At 33.5% G+C, this 20,197-nt stretch overlaps 1 long non-coding RNA gene across 2 annotated transcripts; it reads left to right on the forward strand.

The window, feature by feature from the left end:
• The first annotated feature begins 954 nt into the window (after positions 1 to 954).
• LOC144432452 (uncharacterized) lies at positions 955 to 18,554 on the forward strand. Of its 2 annotated transcripts, XR_013480690.1 has the most exons (6): positions 955 to 1,064; positions 1,880 to 1,941; positions 2,874 to 2,989; positions 4,921 to 5,062; positions 6,938 to 7,047; positions 18,409 to 18,554. It is a non-coding gene; the product is annotated as an uncharacterized LOC144432452 (long non-coding RNA). The 2 variants fall into 2 exon arrangements; XR_013480689.1 differs by lacking the exon at positions 955 to 1,064 and having other exon boundaries at positions 1,868 to 1,941.
• Positions 18,555 to 20,197: the final 1,643 nt, after the last annotated feature.

The following is a 20,197-nucleotide window of genomic DNA, read 5'->3' on the forward strand; positions in this document are numbered from 1 at the left end:
TTGTTACGTTCTTATTGTGGGGCTCCGTAAATAACAGTCTATCTCTTCACGAGCACCATAACACCAAATATGTGAATCAGTCGTTGTCGTCGGTATGCACTTGTATTGAGCAGTCAATTACCGTATTTACTTCACATAGAACCGTGATTAATGCTGTTGCTGATGTTATGTCTCTGCCGTTTGGTTTGGGCGGAGAAATTACCTTTACTGTAGGGGTAGGCATCGAAACAACGTCACATTGTGACTCCACCTTTAGGGACATCGCCGGCACGTTATTTTATGAAAACATTCTTGTCTGCGAAAGTCAATGAGCTAAGATTTGTACGTCAATTTAGAGAATGCATTGATATAACGCTAAACACGCCGTTTTTCTTTCATTGAGTGGAAGGAAGGTTACATTTTTGATGACATCCAGGTGCGCGTTTACTCGACAAATATGAAACGACAAATATAATGGAAATGCTGGATTCTTTGTACTAAGCTCCCGTCACTGATGTAAAAATGTGAGCTCTGAGATGAACGGTTCCATTACATTTGAACCCGTGTACATTTGAACCTACGACAATTGCACCTGCGTACTATTGCACTTAAGGATTTTTTTTTGTTTTACGGTTATCTGAACCCATACTAACTCTAACCCATGGGTTTTAGCACCCGCATATAGATTGAACCCGCGGATATACACATGGGTTCAAATGTACATGGTTCAAATGTACGTGGGTTAAAATGTACGGTCACCGAGATAAACACCCCCGAAAATACCTTATTATGCGATCAGAAAATGTATGAAGCAAATCCCAACCGTCATCTTCATTCTGCATTTTTGAGATCATGCGTTAGAAGCGTGATCGGCTAGTAACGGCAATCTGGAGTAATCAAAGTAATCAGTTAAAAATATTTGATTACAACAATCAGTTAGCTTTTTTCGTCAAATATTTGTGCGCGGGAAGCCACAAGCGACATCGCAGTCACAAATGTTTGTCGTAGGATAAGGTTTGATTTTGGTAGGATGTATGGATAAGCTGACTGTTGGGTTATGACAGCGAGTTCGAAACAATATTCAGGTGAGCTAAATGTTATTTATATTTATTGTTTTCATTGCTATTCTATTGCTTTCATTTTTCTATTGTATAAGTGGTAAATTAGAGGTTTTCGGGCCTATACGAATTGGAATTATTAACCTATTACAGAAGTCTTGATTGGTGGGTGATTCTCTTTTGCATCGAACTCACTAACATCGGGTTCAATCGTTTCCTCACAACTGGTCGAACTTTAAAGCTATATGGCAATACATAGACTTATCATATTAAGAAACTTAAACGTAATATACTAATCTACGTCACTACCTAAGCTGCATTCAACAGGACAAGATTTACATGAATGTATTGCATAACTTTCAAAACTTTCGCAAATGTAGCGCAAAATCAATGGTTTATTAGAGATTCGCGTAGCCTTTCCACTTTCATATTTTATTGTGTATAGGGTGCTCCCATAGTATTCGTACCAAGATGGCGCACAACCTGAACACAGTATGTGTACCTGGTTAGGGTTCAAGTTGTGCGTCATCTTGAATTTCCAGCACGATCTGCATTCCTAACTTAAACTACCGAGATGGCGCACAACCTGAACACAGTATGTGTACCTGGTTAGGGTTCAGGTTGTGCGCCATCTTGGTAGTTTAAGTTAGGAATGCAGATTGTGCTGTAAATTCAAATTTATAAATCGTTCCTACCCCCAAATTGATAATTACTAATATGTCATTTTAAAAGGCGGCGGGAGCTTCGTGCAGAAAACCCGATAGATTCAGCCCCGCTGTTCATTGAATATGCTAGCTACAGTTCTGCGACAGTTTATTTATCAATATTTCAACTTTTTTCAGATGCAAAACTATTAAAGGTTGAAGATTCAAAGACACAAAGTAACGAACGAGGAATAATACAAGTAAATATCATTTAAACATTTTATTTGAATTTTTTGCCTATTTTATTCCTGTACACCACTGTTTTCGTTTAGAATGCTAAACAATTAGATGCGAGCGCACCGCGTCTCGGGTCTTGCGATCAAAGTCGGCATAGTCATGCCACATATTTGATCGTGTGTTTTATATTTTCACAAAGTTAAATAATTGTCTTCCGAATCAAAATTCCAAAAAAGTAAGACCCACGTTCACGTTTAAAATGATAAATAGTTCGATGCGAGCCAACATTGTTATGCCGCTTATTTTATCCTGTGCATTCTATCGAAATTTAATATTTAGATTTTGCACAAGTTTTAATAATTGTGTTTTGAAGCAGAAGTCCGAAATAGTACTATAAATACAGTACCTTGTATCAAATTGGTGTACTCTTTGCGACCCCTGAAATTCGTTGCTCGCTTCTCTGCTGGATAGCGATCCCCAGTTTGCGATCCCCACCGTGAACAATGTGATAATTCTACAAGTTACTGATCAGAGGTAATTAGTCATATACTCCATGAAACAGTAATAAAAGTTCATTGGGTATTTTACTGTTATTGTAATATTTGCAACTCGTGCAGTTTAAAAACTACACCTGATATGTTATAAAATATTAAGCTGAATTTATAAAATTGAATGATTACAAATACCTGTAACTGTAGAGTCGATGAAAAGCAATTTCTATGGTAATCTATAATATTTGAAATTTAATGGCAATCCTGAATAAATTTTATTCGTCTAAATTTACCCGTTACGTATTTTATTGAAACCAACGTATATTTTTTGCTTTGCAGTGTCTCTGTCAAATAGCATTTGTGTGAATTAACTACCTAATGACATAGTTTGCTCAACGAAATTTAGTTTGAATCAAATTTAGAATTGGCTTGCACAAAATCATGACATATATATTGATTTTCAGCTTAAAACACTGCTTGAAAGTTGACAGGACAATTTATCATTGTACCAAAAGAAATTCGTCAAGAGCCAGCTTTTCATCACTGAGTGAGATGGAGGCCTATCAAGTCTGAAAAGCAAGTATGTAACCAAATCATTTGAAATCTTTTCATTTTAGATGTCTATAGTATAAATAAATGATATATTGTATTTTTTTCGGGAAATCTACAAACAAATATTATGTTCAATATATTGAGTATGAGCTCAGTTTTTGGTTTGTGTGTCAAATGAAATTTTCTAAAAATTACAATCTCAAAATTTCATAATAACATGATACGCACAACTACCGTTTTATTCTGGCTATTGAGTCGGCCGAGTGAATAAGGCTAGGGCCATGTTTTAGAAATAAAAATTAAGCTTGTTTTCGTTCCCGCCTAATAGTCGAGATACAGGAATGCATTAAATTGGTCTTATTTTTGTCAGTTGGGCCACCAATGCGCGCTCATAATTGTTTATGGCAAAATCTGTTAAACCAAACCATGCTCATTACGTAGAATCGCGGAATTAAATATTCTGTCCTAACAATTAACTGTAGCAATATCCGGTGAATAATAACATAGTCAATACAGCGCAGGGGCTAACTGCTGTGTTGTCCCATCTGCTGTCGTTTCGTTTAATCGTCCAAACCAAAAGGCCAATTACTATCTTGAAAAGTCAGTCTATTTAAAGGTTATTAGGCCAGCATAAATAAAACTATGCCTCGTTAAGTGCAATTCGGTTAAAACACAACCCCAACTTAATAACCATGCGAATATTAAAACTTATTGTTTAACTTGTTGTTTATCATAGGATGCCTATATATACTAGTATGTCTGACATTTTTGAAATCGTAGTCCTGATCTTTTTCATTAATCTGATGAATACAAATGGTAGTTGACACTAACTAACATACTATATAAAGTAATCAGGCTAATTTTTTAAAGGTAACTGTGGTTCATTGTGACCTGTACGCTCGGGTAGTTCACAGTTGATATTCATGCCAATGATGTTCCCAACTAGTTCAAACTGGAATCGTCCCAAATTTCCAATAATGATATTATCAGAGTGAGTCATACTATGTGAATTAAGATAGCCGTTAATCTTACACCTTAAAGAACTCGCGTTTCAACTAAATTTTCCAAAAACGATACTGTATATTCAACCAAGTGTAAACACCTTTTTGGTTCTTATCCCCTTGGTAAAAGTCTTATGTTATCATACCAACCATGTTCATGTCTATTTAAAAATAGAGAAATAGAAATGCGTGTCCTATTTTCCCCATTGTTAGTGCGGGTCACGTCATGTTATGCCTAATCATGTATATTGAAAAGAGCTTAATTAATATAAACTCTCCTATATAATTTCTACTGAATGGTCTCTTTCATATACGTCACTCCCCGTCAATATAAGATATAGTAGTTTCAAAATTCTAGAATTCTTACTTTTTTAATTAGATATTAGGAACTTTGGTGTTGCTGCTCGATAACCAGTTTGGTTCCCCGCTACGTCCCTTCCCCAGTAAAACGGTGTAAATTTTCTTCGTGTCGTATTTTATGGTTGTGATACTTATTACTGGTTGGAAAAAAAAACTTGTCTTGACTTGATTAATCGTGTATCTTACCCCCTTTTGGTACTAGTTAACCATGACATTCGTGTTCACATGTGTTTCGAACTAAAATCGCATTAAGTTTCCAATAACGATATTATATGAGTGAGTAGAATCAAGTGCACCAATATGCATCAATATAACCGGTTATCGTACACCCTTTAGTACTGGTTAACAATGGGATTTGTGTCGAAGACTAAAATTTCGAAGGTTACTATATACATGAGATCCCACAAATTGTAAATCTACTATAGTCAGCTTATATCTATATTGCTAGTAGCCTTATGTTCATAAGCGTTTGAATCTGGGAATATATTCCTTATTTTGCTATCGTTTCTTCCCTAGTCATGATCTGTCATGTTCTTATATTTATATATATAATGTCTAAAATGTCTTCAAATCAATATTATACAAAATTTACTTGCAGTTCATTATCTCGCATAAAGTTCAGCTTTCTGAAACTTGAAAGCGGAAAAGACAGTTTATCATTATACATCAAAAGACATGCGGAGTTATTTGTCCGATTATGCATCACTGAGAGAGGTGAATGCATCGAGTCTAAAGAGCAGGTATGTTTTTAAAATCTTCTGAATCTTTCTAATTTACATTAATCACAAACAAGTTAGAATACTATATTATAAAAATCGGTGAAGAAATAAATGATATAGAGGTGAATCCGCAACCCAATTTCTTGATTGCGGCATTATAAAATATTAAAATTAAAATATAAAACGGAAGATATCACCATAAGTTTTGTTTTAGCAATTTTGCAGCAGATTGAAAACGCTTTTTAGACATTGTAAATCACAAAATTTGGTGTTATGTTAGAATTTCTTCAAAATATATGCCATAATAGTAACTGAAATCGAAACACAGTAAATTATTCAAGCGATGTACCTTTTGTCTATTTTGCAACTAACTACCTATGGAGCCGCATACGACGTTTTCTCGGTATGTGACGATATATAAAATAATTAATGCAAAATTTATCGATTGATTTTTTTTCGCAATAATTTAAATTACAATCGTTCGTATTTTGTCTATATCTTGGGATATTTCAAACGGTGAAACCTTAAAAATAATCAGAGTGACAGGCCTGCGGCGGGGCGGATTCAGTGTTGTTCCACTTGGTTTCATTGTTCTTCATTTCAAGTCCGCTGATTGACGCGGTAATTTTGAGTTGTAATGATTTTATATTGTCGTAAGACGTAAGTCGTCGCAACTGCAGGTTTCATTGAACACAATTAAGCCAATAGATACCGCATTTTAAATATTGCCGCATCAAGGGATGCAGCCAGGATTTTTCAATGGAGGTTACGTTGTAGCCCGTCTCTCTTTGCCTGATGGTGTTGGTGAATATTTTACAAGTCGTATTTTAAACGTCGACTATTAATCCGTAGTCAGCGGGTACCCGCATTTGGAAATAAAACATTAAAAATTCGGGAAAATTAATTTCAGAGAGATGTCAGTAGTGTCATAATGGTTTATGTGTACAAAAATACGCTCGCATGTAGCGCCGATCAAATGCACGAAATATGAAACTATTACTTGGAATTTATTGTTATGAAGTTGAAGTTTTATTTCCATTCAATGATTATTTACTTGCGCCGTGATCACTGGCGGGCAAAATCGTATTTTTTAATCGAGTTAATCGAATATTTTTAACGGACACCGAATAATCAGTATTGTCATTTTGAACGACATCAATTGGGATGTCGGCCGCCGAAACCATCGCCGTGACAATACTTTTTTTTTTCGGATTTTACTTGAACAGTGTGGCATTTTTATTTCATAATTTTGTCGTAATCGAAGGCCTCAGTGAATTATTTGTCACCGCGATCTTTTTGGCGGCCGACAATCCAATTAATATTGTTAGACTATATTTAAAGCACTTTTTTATCCACTAGTAAATATTAATTATCACGGCTGATATCGTAGTTTTTATATTTCGGACATGATTGTGAGTTCACAATCACGTACAACAAGTGCATTCACAACACAAATTAATTTTATTATGATTTCTATCTTCTGTGTAGGATTTCTATCACAGTTAGTAAATTACGGTCCCAATTTTGGGCGAACAATACCATCATTATTGACCCCAGGGTGCGATATTTTTGAAGCGGATAGTTGGACATTTCTATGCGTTTAATTTTAGATCGAGTCGGTGTTACTTTTCGTGTTAAATAATAATTAAAGAACTTCGTAAATTGGTAATCACTACAATACTGTTGAATGTTCACGTAACTCAACATTGTTAAAACACTTTTTTAATTGATACTAACCCATGAATGAATCGGCAATAATGGCATTTCCACGTGGTTAAAATAATATTGTTTATGTATTTTTGATATAAGCTTATCTTTGCTTTACCTCTGTTAATAAGCATTTTTTGTGATTTGTAACTCCAAAACTTGATAATGAAACTATATATTTATTTTCAGTTTTCTAAGTCACTGCTTGAAAGAGTCATTGCATCAAACGGACATTGTTATTAGTCTGGTGCCTCACGGAGTGAGATGGAAGCCTATATAGTGTAAAGAGTAAAGAGCAAGTATGAAATCTTATAAATCTTTCAATTCATATTTTGTCCGGTATAAACTGATATATCATGTTAAATCCCGCTAGTCAGGAAGAACTGCAAATATTTGAATTATCCTCACAAGATGTCCATAATATTCCGCCCAATTTTATTTATATAATTTCGTAAAGTCATATATTGCAATGGTTTCCACCCGCTAGTTCACGAGAGGTGTGCAGTTTTTAGCTGATATGCAATAAATGTTCCTGCTTTGTTAGTTTCGTATGCACAATTCCCGGAAAAGCCGCGGGTTATGTTTCTTTTCGGCGTTCTCCCATCGTTTGACAAGTATCAAAGTATGCGGCAGTCCGCCAGCAATCGGGTTATATTACTGGTAATGGGGCAATTGCGGCTGCATTAATACAATTAGTCGGGCCTCATTTTATAGTATTTTTTGTATTCGTACTTTATGGGTTTATTTCGTTGCCATAGCGTTTTGTTAGTTTTTCAATAGTCTATTCAATAGTCTATAAGAGTAGTTTTTAACCAGGGTTCAATCGACTTTTTGTTTTTTTGTTGGAGTAACAGGGGTTCGATGAGCTTCCTTCAAATTAAAGCAAGTTTTCTATTATGGGAATTTCTATCCCAGCGTCTACTAATTATGCAAATTTAACTACAATTCATCCCAGATATTTAAACTTACACTTTCAACAACTTATAAATTAGCGTTGCTGTTTGTATAGCGTTGCGCAGTTGTAAGTTTTAGTGAACCCGTCATCTCCAAGGATGTCGCGAGATTTGGTGTTTGTGCTTATATGATAGTGGCTAATTAGCTATTGCTAATTACTAATGCCGTCTGTAGCAGTCACCGCGATCACGCGCTCGTTAAGAGCCGCCTTCTCAGCTTCTGTCGCGTAAAATATTCAATTCATGACAACCACGAGATTCTAAAATGTCCTTACGTATATATTAATTTTATTGTCCCCAACGCAACTCGCGGTCTCGACTTTCTACGTCAAAATAAAAACATTACTGCCGTGGACATAAAACAATGAGATAAGCTGCCTGATATATTTAATTTTGATACGTATTTTTGCAATCTTGTGACCTCGTTATCGTCGTTAGTAAAATCTCGATATCTGATATAAAATCACGTGTAGTACAATTTTACTTCATACAATGAAAATAGATATAAAGTATACCAGTAAATCAAAAATACTAATTTACCGCCTCGAAATCCACGCCGAACAGTCGCCGCGATTGCGTCACTTGTTAAAAGAGCCGCCTTTTCTAACGAAAAATGATTTTTCTCTTGCGCAAGGTAACCAATCCATGACCGATAAGGGCATATTTAAAATGCCCTGCTTTATTAATTTAATTGTCTTCAATTTAACCTGCGGTTGCGCCGACAAAACAAGAGCCACTCTAAAACATCACGGAATTCCGCATAAAATTGTGTGGTAAACTGCCCTATTATGTATTATTTTGATCCGTATTTTTTCTATTTTGCGAATTCGACAAATTTGAGATGTGCTTGTAACATTGACTCCGTTCAATCGCAATGCTGCCACTCCGATTATTTTTAAAGATAAAAGCTTTCGAAAAATCCGTAAATCTGCTGTAAATTCTCATGTAGTAAAATTTATTTCAGTGGAATAAAAATTGATGGATATACTTCAGATTAATTATCTTATATATCATCACTAGCAGGGGCAAAAACGCGTTTTCAACCTTGTTTAATGATAACACTAAAATTTTCGACGACAATTTTAAAGTAATGGTTTACCGCCTAAATAGCACACTGATGAAATCAATCGGCGATTTTAGCAGAAGGCAATTGCACGCTTTTTCAGTTTTCACAATTCCGTGCGAGTACAAAAATAAAATAATTATAATTGTTCCCCTGGCACAAATTTGTGATTTAGAGAGAATAAATACCAACGAGAAGGCGTTTACGGCGTAAATAACGCCGCCTCGATGAAAATATACGGCGATTTTAGCAGAAAGCAATTGCACGTGTTATCGGCGACTTTTTCTGTTTTCGAAAAAATTCCAAAGGGGGGGGGGGGGGGGGGGGTTCGACCCCGAATGGCTGCGCCACTGCAGACAGGTACAAATAGATTTGTTTGAATATATATCTAATTCATATCTAATTTATCAAATTACATTTTCGGTCATTCATAAACCCGAAACTTGACATAGTTCATATCGTTCACATAATGTCATAGTTCGAAAAATTTTTGGTACATTCAAATTTCAACCCCCAAGCCGAAATTAGATCGAAATAATTAATATTTTTCTGAAATCAATCAATTTTTGTAAAATTTACCATCTTCGAATACCACATTGTGCCACCGCAAGTTTTTGTTGAATTAAGTTTTTGGACACGTCAGTGTACATAACGATCGTTTCAATATTTTGTTGTTGTTTATGTTAGTATTCTTCTCTTTCGTCATGATGAAATCGCTTTTCTTTACGAATACTGAACAATTGCTTTGAAATTTTCAGTGGTTAAAGATTGATTTTTTTGCCAGAAGGCTATTACTTTTACTTATTTCAATTATTTCTGTGGACCTCAAAGATTCGCGTTTTTTATGTGTCGGAATAAAAAATAGCGACACCTTGTGACGTGTCCAAATATTTGAGCACAGCTCTCTTGTTTATATTAGTCCTCGATTTAATGGAATATTCAAATATTTCCCCGCTAGATCGGAAAAGTTTTTTTGAAAAATGAGAGATTTGATTTGAAATTAATGCTTTCATTGAATTGAATTTAAATCCGTCGTTAACAAATTAGTGGTTGTCCGGCTTGGGTTAGGTTTCGGGTTAGGAGAAATTGAAAAATTTGAAATCTGCATTCATGGGTGTTTTTTGAAATAAATGCTTTCGTTGAATTGAATTTAAATCTGTTAACTTAAATGCCCAACCCAGATTTGTATATGGTAAATTTTTATTTAAATACAAAAAATTCTGATAAATAATAATTTATTTCTAAGTCATTGTCGTGTGAATGTCTCAGTCGTACGAAAATACATTTGTGAATGCTAAATGATGTGAATTGTATTTTACTTTGAGTTAAACAGTAAAGATGCAAAGTAAGAATGTTAAGCTAAATAGTGGGGTAATGAAAGAAAATGTTTTAACAAAAAAGCGCTCGTTGTTTCCACGAATTTAAGAAATAAATGAAATGGTCACTTCTAATTCTCCGATGAAGCGTAGTAAATTGGTAGATTCGAAAACACGCAACATGAGGACTTTTTATCAAATCTTCAGAATTTTCAGATTTTGTCGCAACGACACTGATCAGTTTGTTCTTCATTAGGAATTGCGAATACTTTAGAATAGTTATTTTTCCAACGCTGACACTGAATATTAATAGTTTCTAATATGTGTGTTGAAATGGTTTATTTTTGAACGAAAAATTAAAATGTTTTAAGCAAGCTGACAAGCTAGAAAAATTTTAGTTACACTGCACGCATGCCAGGTCATATTTAATAATTCCTCGCTCAATCGTATGTTTTTCTTTTTTAGCTGATCCTCTGCTAATAAGTGCTAATACAATACAATGCAGCAATAATCGCTAAAGTCGTTCAGGTTCATTCTTGAGCCGTTTTTACAGAGTTTCTAACATTTCAAATTTTTCATTTTGTCAAGGCTAGTTTTTTATTTCACATTTTGTTTTGTCCCTGTACAAAATATTTCATATAGTTTATAATTGTTATCAAATTGCTGTGTTTGATTATTGCTCGATCTGTTTATCCTCGGTTTGTGCGCTCGATATTCCAACGAGTGTTGTTCTGACTCCTTTTCAGAAGGTGCAGTCTGGTTGTCGGGTATTCAATGTAGTAAAAAAAAAAGATTTCTTGTGATTGGTTGCTAAATCTGTTCTAGGCTGCACTGTTGTATATTTTACGCTTACACTGGATATTCATATTTTCCAGCGCATAGAAAACAATCCCAAACAGGCTGGCAAGGCATAAAATATCCAATTTACATTGCACACATGCCGAGTCATATTATTTAAGCTTTTGCTTAATCGTTTGTTCTTCTATTTTAGGACATTTATAAACTCGTTTTTCCCTCTCAAATTGCTTCTAATTTTGAAGATGGAGAGTGTTAGAATATTTTAGGATAAAACACGTCCAATCAACTGTTAACTGAAGGCGCTTGTTGGATGTAATTGTGACAAAATTATACAAGTTTGAGCTTTTAAAAAAAATAAAAATGCGAATTCTACTGATGGCTTTCATGTAGGTACATATTAAAACTCTTATTTTTAGTGCGATTGCTTTAATTAAAATCATCTTTTAAAATATGTTAACGTAACTATAAATATTATAGAAAACGAATCTCCCAAATCAAATAAACCCTCTTTGGGTTTAGTATAAATTTATAGAACGCCGTTAACATTATAAAGAGGAAAATATGGGATACCTGTAAAAGAAGAAAAATGTCCGTCCATTTTATATTTCTACGAACATTTTCTGCAGTTCTTTGCGTTTCATACTTTTTCATTTCTTTTTGTTGTCAAGACTTTATGATTTTTTTTTACAGTTTTTAGCTCTTGGTTTAAAAAAGACCATAATATTATAGTGTGAATTTTTACACGCATTTTCTACTTGAGTCTCTTGCTTATCGTTTGTTCTCCTTTTCCCCCCTAATAATAGGTCATATATAAACTTGTTTTGGTATCACGATGCCATGAAATAATAATGTCATTTGAACTTACGGGTTATGTTCTGATATTCGCGTTTTTTTACTGTAACTTGGTTCTAATTTGATTGCTCGATTCAAATTAGAAGGATTTTAAGTCGAATCACGTCCAAATATTAACTGAGGACAGCTAAACTAACCCAATATGATATGTTCATTTTGCAATATTATTTTTTGCCTTGAATAGTAATTTTTTAACAAATGTTCATATAACTATCGTGTATTATTTACTTGTTTTATTTTATCATTAATTGCGGTAAATTGACTTTTCATTTATTTCAATTTCGGTTTGGAATGATTAAAATGATCAATGTCGTTATACAGTCAGTGCTTTTCAAAACTAATTTAAAAAGCTTTCGGTAAAAGGTATCGGGTATCGGTAATATCGGCAATTCGTATCGATATCGGCTAAGTGTAGACTGATATTTTCAAGATAATTAACTTTTATTCTATTCCAGAATGTTTTAAAAAGTAGGTTGAAATACTGACATGAAAATTATTTTTTGCTTGGAGTGATCGTGTTCGCGGTATTAGCCTCGTTAGGTAGGAACAATGTTGTTTCCCAACCGCGCGAATAGAAACGGGAATATGATTATGACACGATTTTAGCCATTTATCACCTCAACTAATTTGGCTATTTTTGCAGCGAATTTTTTATATTGACATTTTTAACATTGCACGGGAATTATGAAGAAATATATCGAATGGGAATTTTTCGATGTGCAAAAAACAAAATACGACGTTATAATGGCTTAAATTCTGTGCACGCAACTCAGTATGTATCAGTTAGATAAAATGAGTGAACATTTATTTATTTTAACTATATCTCTTCTCTGTATTTCTGTCTTGTGAATTAAATAACTTGATAATGTCTTAGGTCAACGAAATTTAGTTCCACCTAAAGTAAGATGGACTCGGTATGCACATAATATGGCATTAAATTGATATTTTTATGTATTTTTATTAAAAGATTACCTTTGCTTTACCTATGTCGAACAGCATTTTTTTGGGATTTATGACTCCAAAACTTGATAATGAAACCATATATTTATTTTCAGTTTTCTAAAACACTGCTTGAAAAAGTCATTGCATCAAACGGAATCGACAGTGTTAATTAATAGTATGGTGCATCACAGAGTTAGATGAAAGCCTATTCAGTCTAGAGAGTAAAGAGCAAGTATGTAATCTTATAAATCTTTCAATTCATATTTTGTCAGGTATAAACTAATATATGATGTTAAATCCCGCTAGTCATGAAGAGCTGCAAATATGTGAATTATTCTCACAAGATGTCCAAAATATTTCGCCCATTTTTTTTTATAATTTCGTAGAGTCATGTAATGCAATGGTTTCCACCCTCTAGTTCACGGGCGAGTGTGCAGTTTTTAGCTGGTATGCGATAAATTTTGCTAATTGGTTAATTTCGTATACATAATTTCCGGAAAGACGCGGGTTATGTTCCCTTTTGGGCGTTCTTCCATCGTTTGACAAGTATCGGCGTATGCGCCAGTCGCCATCAATGGGGTTATAATACAGGCAATGAGGGCATTTGCAGCTGCATTAATACAATTGGTCGGGCCTCATTTCATAGTATTTATTGTATTCGTACTTCATGGGTTTATTTCGTTGCCATAGCGTTTTGTCAGTTTTTCAATAGTCTAGAACAGTAGTTTTTAATTAACCAGGGTTTAATCGAATTTTTGGTGTTTGTTGGTGTTGTTCCAGAGATTCGACGAGGTTCCTTTAAATTAAAACAGTTTTATATTATGGGACTTTTCTATCACATTATCTATTAATTATGCAAATTTAACTACAGTTCATCTCAGATATTCAAATTTAAACTTTCAACAACTAATAAATTAGCGTTGCTGTTTGTATACCGTTGCACAGTTGTAAGTTTTAGTGAACCCGTCATCTCCACGGATGTCGCGCGCTCTGGTGTTTCTGCTTATATGATAGTGCCCTTAGATGCTTTCTGATTATGACTTTGAAACATCTTGGGTTGTTATGGCAAGCCAAGGATTTTCAACCTGAATCTTTTAATTTTCTATAACCTTGCACGAAATTATGCTTCCCCTTTATAAAGTCGGGAATTGGGCTCTCAATTACAACCATTTGGTACAATGGGGCTTGGCGGGAGCTTTCAGGATAGCGCAGGAGTTCGACAAGCTTGGAATGGTTAGGATTTAGAATTTGGAAATTCTACGGAGTGTTGTTTTATTTGATGTTGCCTTTTTGCTACAGCAGACAGGTACAAATAGATTTGTTGAAATATGTATCCAATTCATATCTAATTTATCAAATTACATTTTCTGTCATTCATAAACTCAAAACTTGACATAGTTTATATAGTTCACATAATGCCATAGTTCGAAAAATTATTGGTACATTCAAATTTTAACCCCCAAGCCGAAATTAGATCAAAATAATTAAATATTTTTCTGAAATCAATCAATTTTTGTAAAATTTATCATTTTCGAATACCACATTGTCCCACCACAACTTTTTGTTGATTTAAGTTATTTATTCAATCCTCGATTTGATGGAATATTCAAATTTTTCCCCGCTGGGTCGGAAAAGTTCGAAATAATTCAATATTTTTGAAAAAACGTATAGTGCAATATACTAATTATTTAGATATATTACCACAGTTGTAAATGTTTCTTTGAAAAATGAGAGATTTGATTTGAAAAAAATGCCTTCATTGAATTGAACTTAAAACTTAAAGCTTTAAAATAACAAATTAGTAGTTGTCCAGCTTGGGTTAGGATTCGGGTTAGGAATAATTAAAAAAATTGAAATCTGCATTCGGTGGTGTTTTTTGAAATTAATGCTTTCGTTGAATTGAATTGAATTCTGTTGTTAACTTGAATGCCCGACCCAGATTTGTCTTTGGTAAATTTTTATTTAAATACAAAAAATTCTAATAAATAAAAATAATTTATTTCTATGTCATTGTCGCGTTAATGTCTTAGCCGTACAAAAATACATTTGTGAATGCTAAATGATGTTTATTGTAAGAGTAAAACAATAAAGATGCAAAGTAAGAATGTTAAGCTATATAGTGGTGAAATGAAAGAAAACGTATCAACAAAAAAGCGTTGGACGTTTCCACAAATTTAAGAAAGAAATGAAGTGGTCACTTCTAATTCTCTGATGAAGCGTAATAAATTGGTAGATTTGAAAGCACGCAAGATGGGGACTTTTAGGAGGTAAATTTCCAGAATTTTCTGATTTTGTCGCAGCGAACTTGATCAGTTTGTTTTTCATTAGGGATTGCGAGTACTTTTGCAGAGCATTGCTGTATTATATATTGATATTTTGCGAAAATCTTAATCTATGTAATGAAGAGAGGTAAATGAACTGCAAAATTCTTGTTTCTAACACCTCTTTTTACACAAAATTCTTCACACTATATCTCCGCCATAACGAAAACGCTTGATCAGATGTTTGAAAGCTGCACAGCAACAGATTCATAAAAAAACGCAAGTTACTTTTCGGATTTTGTCTCCCTTATATTCTTCATTAGACACGACTTAGTTTTGGTGGGAAAAAATGTAAATCAAACAGCAGGGTTGTACAAATTATAAAACAGGAAGACCAGAAAGAAATAACTGGGTGAAAAGTAATTACTTAGTATCTCACGAGCCAACATTGAGTTTCTCGTGGAATTTAATCGTATTTTCAACCCTAAATATTAACTTTTTAATATGCTTGTAGGAAGTAAAATGATATTTTCTGTTGTTTGCTGTCTAGTTCAGTTTTATTAGCTGAATTGTTATTTATCCGACGCTGACACTAAATATTCATAGTTTCTAATATGTGTATTGAAATGGTTTATTTTTGAACGAAAAGTTAACAAGTTAAGTTGTTTTAAGCAAGCTGACAAGCCAGAAAAATCTTAGTTACACTGCACGCATGCCAGGTCATATTTATTAATCCCTCCTCGCTTAATCGTATGTTTTTCTTTTTAGCTCATCCTCCGCTAATAGGTGGTCATTTTGTACACGAAAGTCGTTCGGGTTCATTCGCGGGCCGTTTTTCCGGAGTTCCTAACATTTCAAATTTTTCATTTTGTCAAGGCTAGTTTTTTCTTTTACATTTTGTTTTGTCTCTGTACAAAATATTTCATATAGTTTTTGATTGTGATTAAATTGATGTGTTTGATTATTGCTCGATCTGTTTATAATCGGTTTGTGCGCTTGATATTCCAACGGTTGTTGTTCCGACTCCTTTTCAGAAGGTGCACTCTGGCTGTCGGGTATCCAATGTATTTCTTGTGATTGGTTGCTAAATCTGTAGTAGCCTGCACTGTTGTATACTTGACGCTTACATAGAATATTCATATTTTCCAGCGCATAGAAAACAGTCCCAAACAGGCTGGCAAGGCAGAAAATATCCCATTTACATTGCACACATGCCGAGCCATATTATTTAGGCCTTTGCTTAATCGTTTGTTCTTCTATTTTAGCTGATCCTCTGCTAATAAGTGGGCATTTATAAATAATAAATAAAACACGTCCAGCTAACTGTTAACTGAAGGCGCGTGTTGGATGTAATTGTGACAAAATCATATCAGTCTGAGCTTTTAAAAAAATAAAAATGCGGATTCTACTGGCTTTCATGTAGGTACATCCTGAAACTCCTATTTGTAGTGCGATTGTTTTAAAATCAAATTCTAAAATAAGTTAACGTGACTATAAATATTAAAGAAAACAAATCTCCCAAATCAAATAAACCCTCTTTTAGTTTAGTACAAAATATAAAACGCCGTTAACAATATAAAGAGGAAAATATGGGATACCTGTAAAGAAGAAAAACGTCTGTCCATTACATACTTCTACGAACATTTGTTTCTGTAGTTCTTTGCGTTTCATACTTTTTCATTTTTCTTGTTGTCAAGACTTTATGATAGTTTTTGATTTTACAGTTTTTTGCTCTTGGTTTAAAAAAGAACATAATATTATAGTGTGAAATTAAAAAGTAGGTTGAAATACTGATATAAAAATTATTTTTTGCTTGGAGTGATCGTGTTCGCGGTATTAGCCTCGTTAGATAGGAGCAATGCTTTTTCCCAACCGCGCTAGTAGAAACGGGAATATGATTATGAACTGATTTTAGCCATTCATCAGCCCAACTAGCTCAACTAATTTGACTATCTTTGCAACCTATTTTTTATATTGACAATTTTAACATTACAAAAGTACAAAATACAATGTTGGCATGGCATAAATTTCTGCGCACACAACTCGATTTATCAGTTGGATAGATTGAGTGAACATTTATTTTTTTTAACACCTACAGTAGCCTAACCCGATGAGTTTTCTAACCGAACACCGATATAATTAACATCAGTGTACAATGTATTTAAATCGAAAAACGTAGCAGGATCCAAAACATTAATTTCTTTTTATCTGAAATATGGCTTTTTCAAATTTGAAAAATTGTGTGGCATGAATAATGCTTGCAAACTGTTACTTTAACTTGTTTGGACTGAACACCTAAGATAATAATTACATAGCATGTAAATGTCGGCAATTTCTGCTTTAAAATATTAATATCGTCGTTTTATCGTTGTTGTCGGATTGGTATCGGCGACAAAAGGTATCGGTACATCTCTTAGTTGGAATCTCTAGTATAATGTAATGGACGTTAATGTATTGTTTAAAATAGATATACACTTCATGCGTTATTGTATCAAATAATATGTTGTAAAACAATGTACTCTTTTACTGCAAACCTCGTATGATATCAAATACCATCTTTAAGCCATCTCAAGCATGTAATAGTATGTTACACATACTACTACTAAGATTTATTTACTCAGCAACAGACAAAGTTTAATTGTTTTCTTCTGTATATATATTTGACCCGGAGTTATTTCAAAAGTTATCGGGCGTTGTACTTTCGGTGGATGACCGCTCATAGACTTCTCTCTTTAAGGCAATTCATCTTCTGTTCGTGGGGAGAAAAGAGGCATGTTGACTTCAACAAAATCTTGTATCGATATTGTCTCCTCATATTCTTGTTTGTTTATAGTTATTTCGGATCATTGCAGGTCGGCTATTTAAAAGTTAATTCGCATTGGAAGTTTGTCGTTCAAGTAGTGTCAATTTAATTGCTGTAATAATCGGATTGTTTGCTTGTTTTATATTTTGGTTAAATGATAGGGTTTATTCAAATTGCATAAATTAATGTTGCTATTGTTTGCATCTTTTGGAATTATGTATGTTGTAGACATACTTGGGTTGGTCGTAAACTTTAGCAACCCAATACATTATGACCGAGTATGACAGATGTCGCAATATATTGGCTTATGTGAAAAGTAGGGTTAATTGTTTTGGCTTCTACATTATGCGTTTCGACCTCTACAATAATCATTTTTATCAGCACACTATTTCACGTTTTTTATCACATATTATTCGTTTCTCGTACTTTGGTTCATGTAGACTGGATATTTCATTGCCAGTAACAGACTTCAATCATATTCAAAGATGTGTAGTAGTTAATATCGAGAAAACTGGCAGGTTATAAGTCTTAAGGGAGTTGATGTCGCGCAGCGTCACCGCCCAACACGTTATAGGCGTCTTGTAGAGCCTCATCATACGTAATAAGTTGCTCATAGTTTACTTCCTCTACTATAAAAGTGCATAAGAAATAAATGTATATATATTTTTACAGGATTCTTCAATTATGGAACTTGACGAATCTTTCTGTTTTTCAAAAGAAAATACAACTCAATTATTTGAATAAGAAGAAGAGTTTTATTAAACATAACTGAGATGTGCTAGCCAACAAATGCATCGAGTCCACACACAAGACTTTGATATAGAAAAATTGACTGATGTTTGAGACTGTATTTCATTGCCATACGTACTTTAAGCTCGTATGTATGTGCACTGATTACTAATATTAGATCGCAAACAAATGCATTGGGCAGCAGATACACATGTCTTTTATATCAAATAAGACTGTTGTTTAAAACTATACCAAAATGTCATACACACTGTAAAAGAATTATATGCGGAAGTTTGACATGGGTCGACCCGTGAGGAACTAAATATTTATGTAATCTGAATATTTGCAAACGGATTTTTGATTGTATATTTATTAATGAATTAAATCATAGCTCAGAAAAATAAATACAATTGTTATTTGTATTCTAACACCCTGCAATGCAATCCTGTGTTTGATGTCCTGTTATGATAAGTTTGATATGATTCTTTCTATCTCTCTTATTTGTCATATTCATTATTTTATATTGTATTTTTGGAGATATTTTCAACAGGTAAACAAGATATCGTGACAACGACAAAGGAAGAAAAGTATTAACAGGGCTTGCCATCTATAGTGTTAATTTTGATTTTTGTCGGTATAATATTTTTCTGAAGATAATAATACTGATACAATTTTGCACGAAGTATGATGTTTATTGCTGATATTGAATATTTATTAATAAAGCTTTTTTAGTAATATGCTGTATCCATATTTTCCTATCTGTGTTTGTCATAATCAGTTCTTTCTCTTCTACTTTTAAGATATTTTCAACAGGAACCAGGATATCGTGACACCGACAAATGAAGAAAAGTATTAACAGGGTTGCCATGGCTTTTTTGTTTTTAATATTTTATTTGGTATAGATAGATTTAGACCCATTCCCGCCATTAGGAATAATAGGGTTTTTATTAGGCTTAGATACTTTTATTGTTATTCTAGCTTCTCAGGCACAGAACTATGAAGGGACTGAGAAAATTAGACAAAGACGGATGCAAGGAAAATCTACAAATTACATGTAAATATTTTTACAAATTTTATTAGGCTTAGATATTGTTATTAATATCTTAGCTTCTCAGGCTCAAAATTATGAAGGCACTGGAGAAATTGAAAAAAGACGGAATCAGAGACAAATCTGAAATTCCGGTAAGTATGTTGCAAGTGTTTCATTAGTCAGGCTTACTCCTATCTAGTGTTCATTTTGATTTTATTTCGATATAATACTTTTTTGATTATATTACGATATAATACTTTTTTGATTATATTAATACTGATACAGTAATGCACGAAGTACTATGTTCATTGCTGATATTGAATATTTGATATTATTTAATAAAGCTTTTTTCGTAATATGCTGTATCCATATTTTCCTATCTGTGTTTGTCATAATCAATAATTTCTCTTCTATTTTTAAGATATTTTCAACAGGAACCAGGATATCGTCACACCGACAAAAGAAGAAAAGTATTAACAGGGTTGCCATGGCTTTTTTGTTTTTAATATTTTATTTGGTATAGATAGATTTAGACCCATTCCCGCCATTAGGAATAATAGGGTTTTTATTAGGCTTAGATATTTTTGATGGTATTCTAGATTCTCAGGCAAAGAATTATGAAGGCAATAGGGAAACTAGGAAACTAGGAAAAGACTGATACAAGGAAACAATGAAGAAAATAGGAAAAGACTGATACAAGGA

Source organism: Styela clava, chromosome 15 (assembly GCF_964204865.1).
Source record: "Styela clava chromosome 15, kaStyClav1.hap1.2, whole genome shotgun sequence".
Taxonomy (NCBI): domain Eukaryota; kingdom Metazoa; phylum Chordata; class Ascidiacea; order Stolidobranchia; family Styelidae; genus Styela; species Styela clava.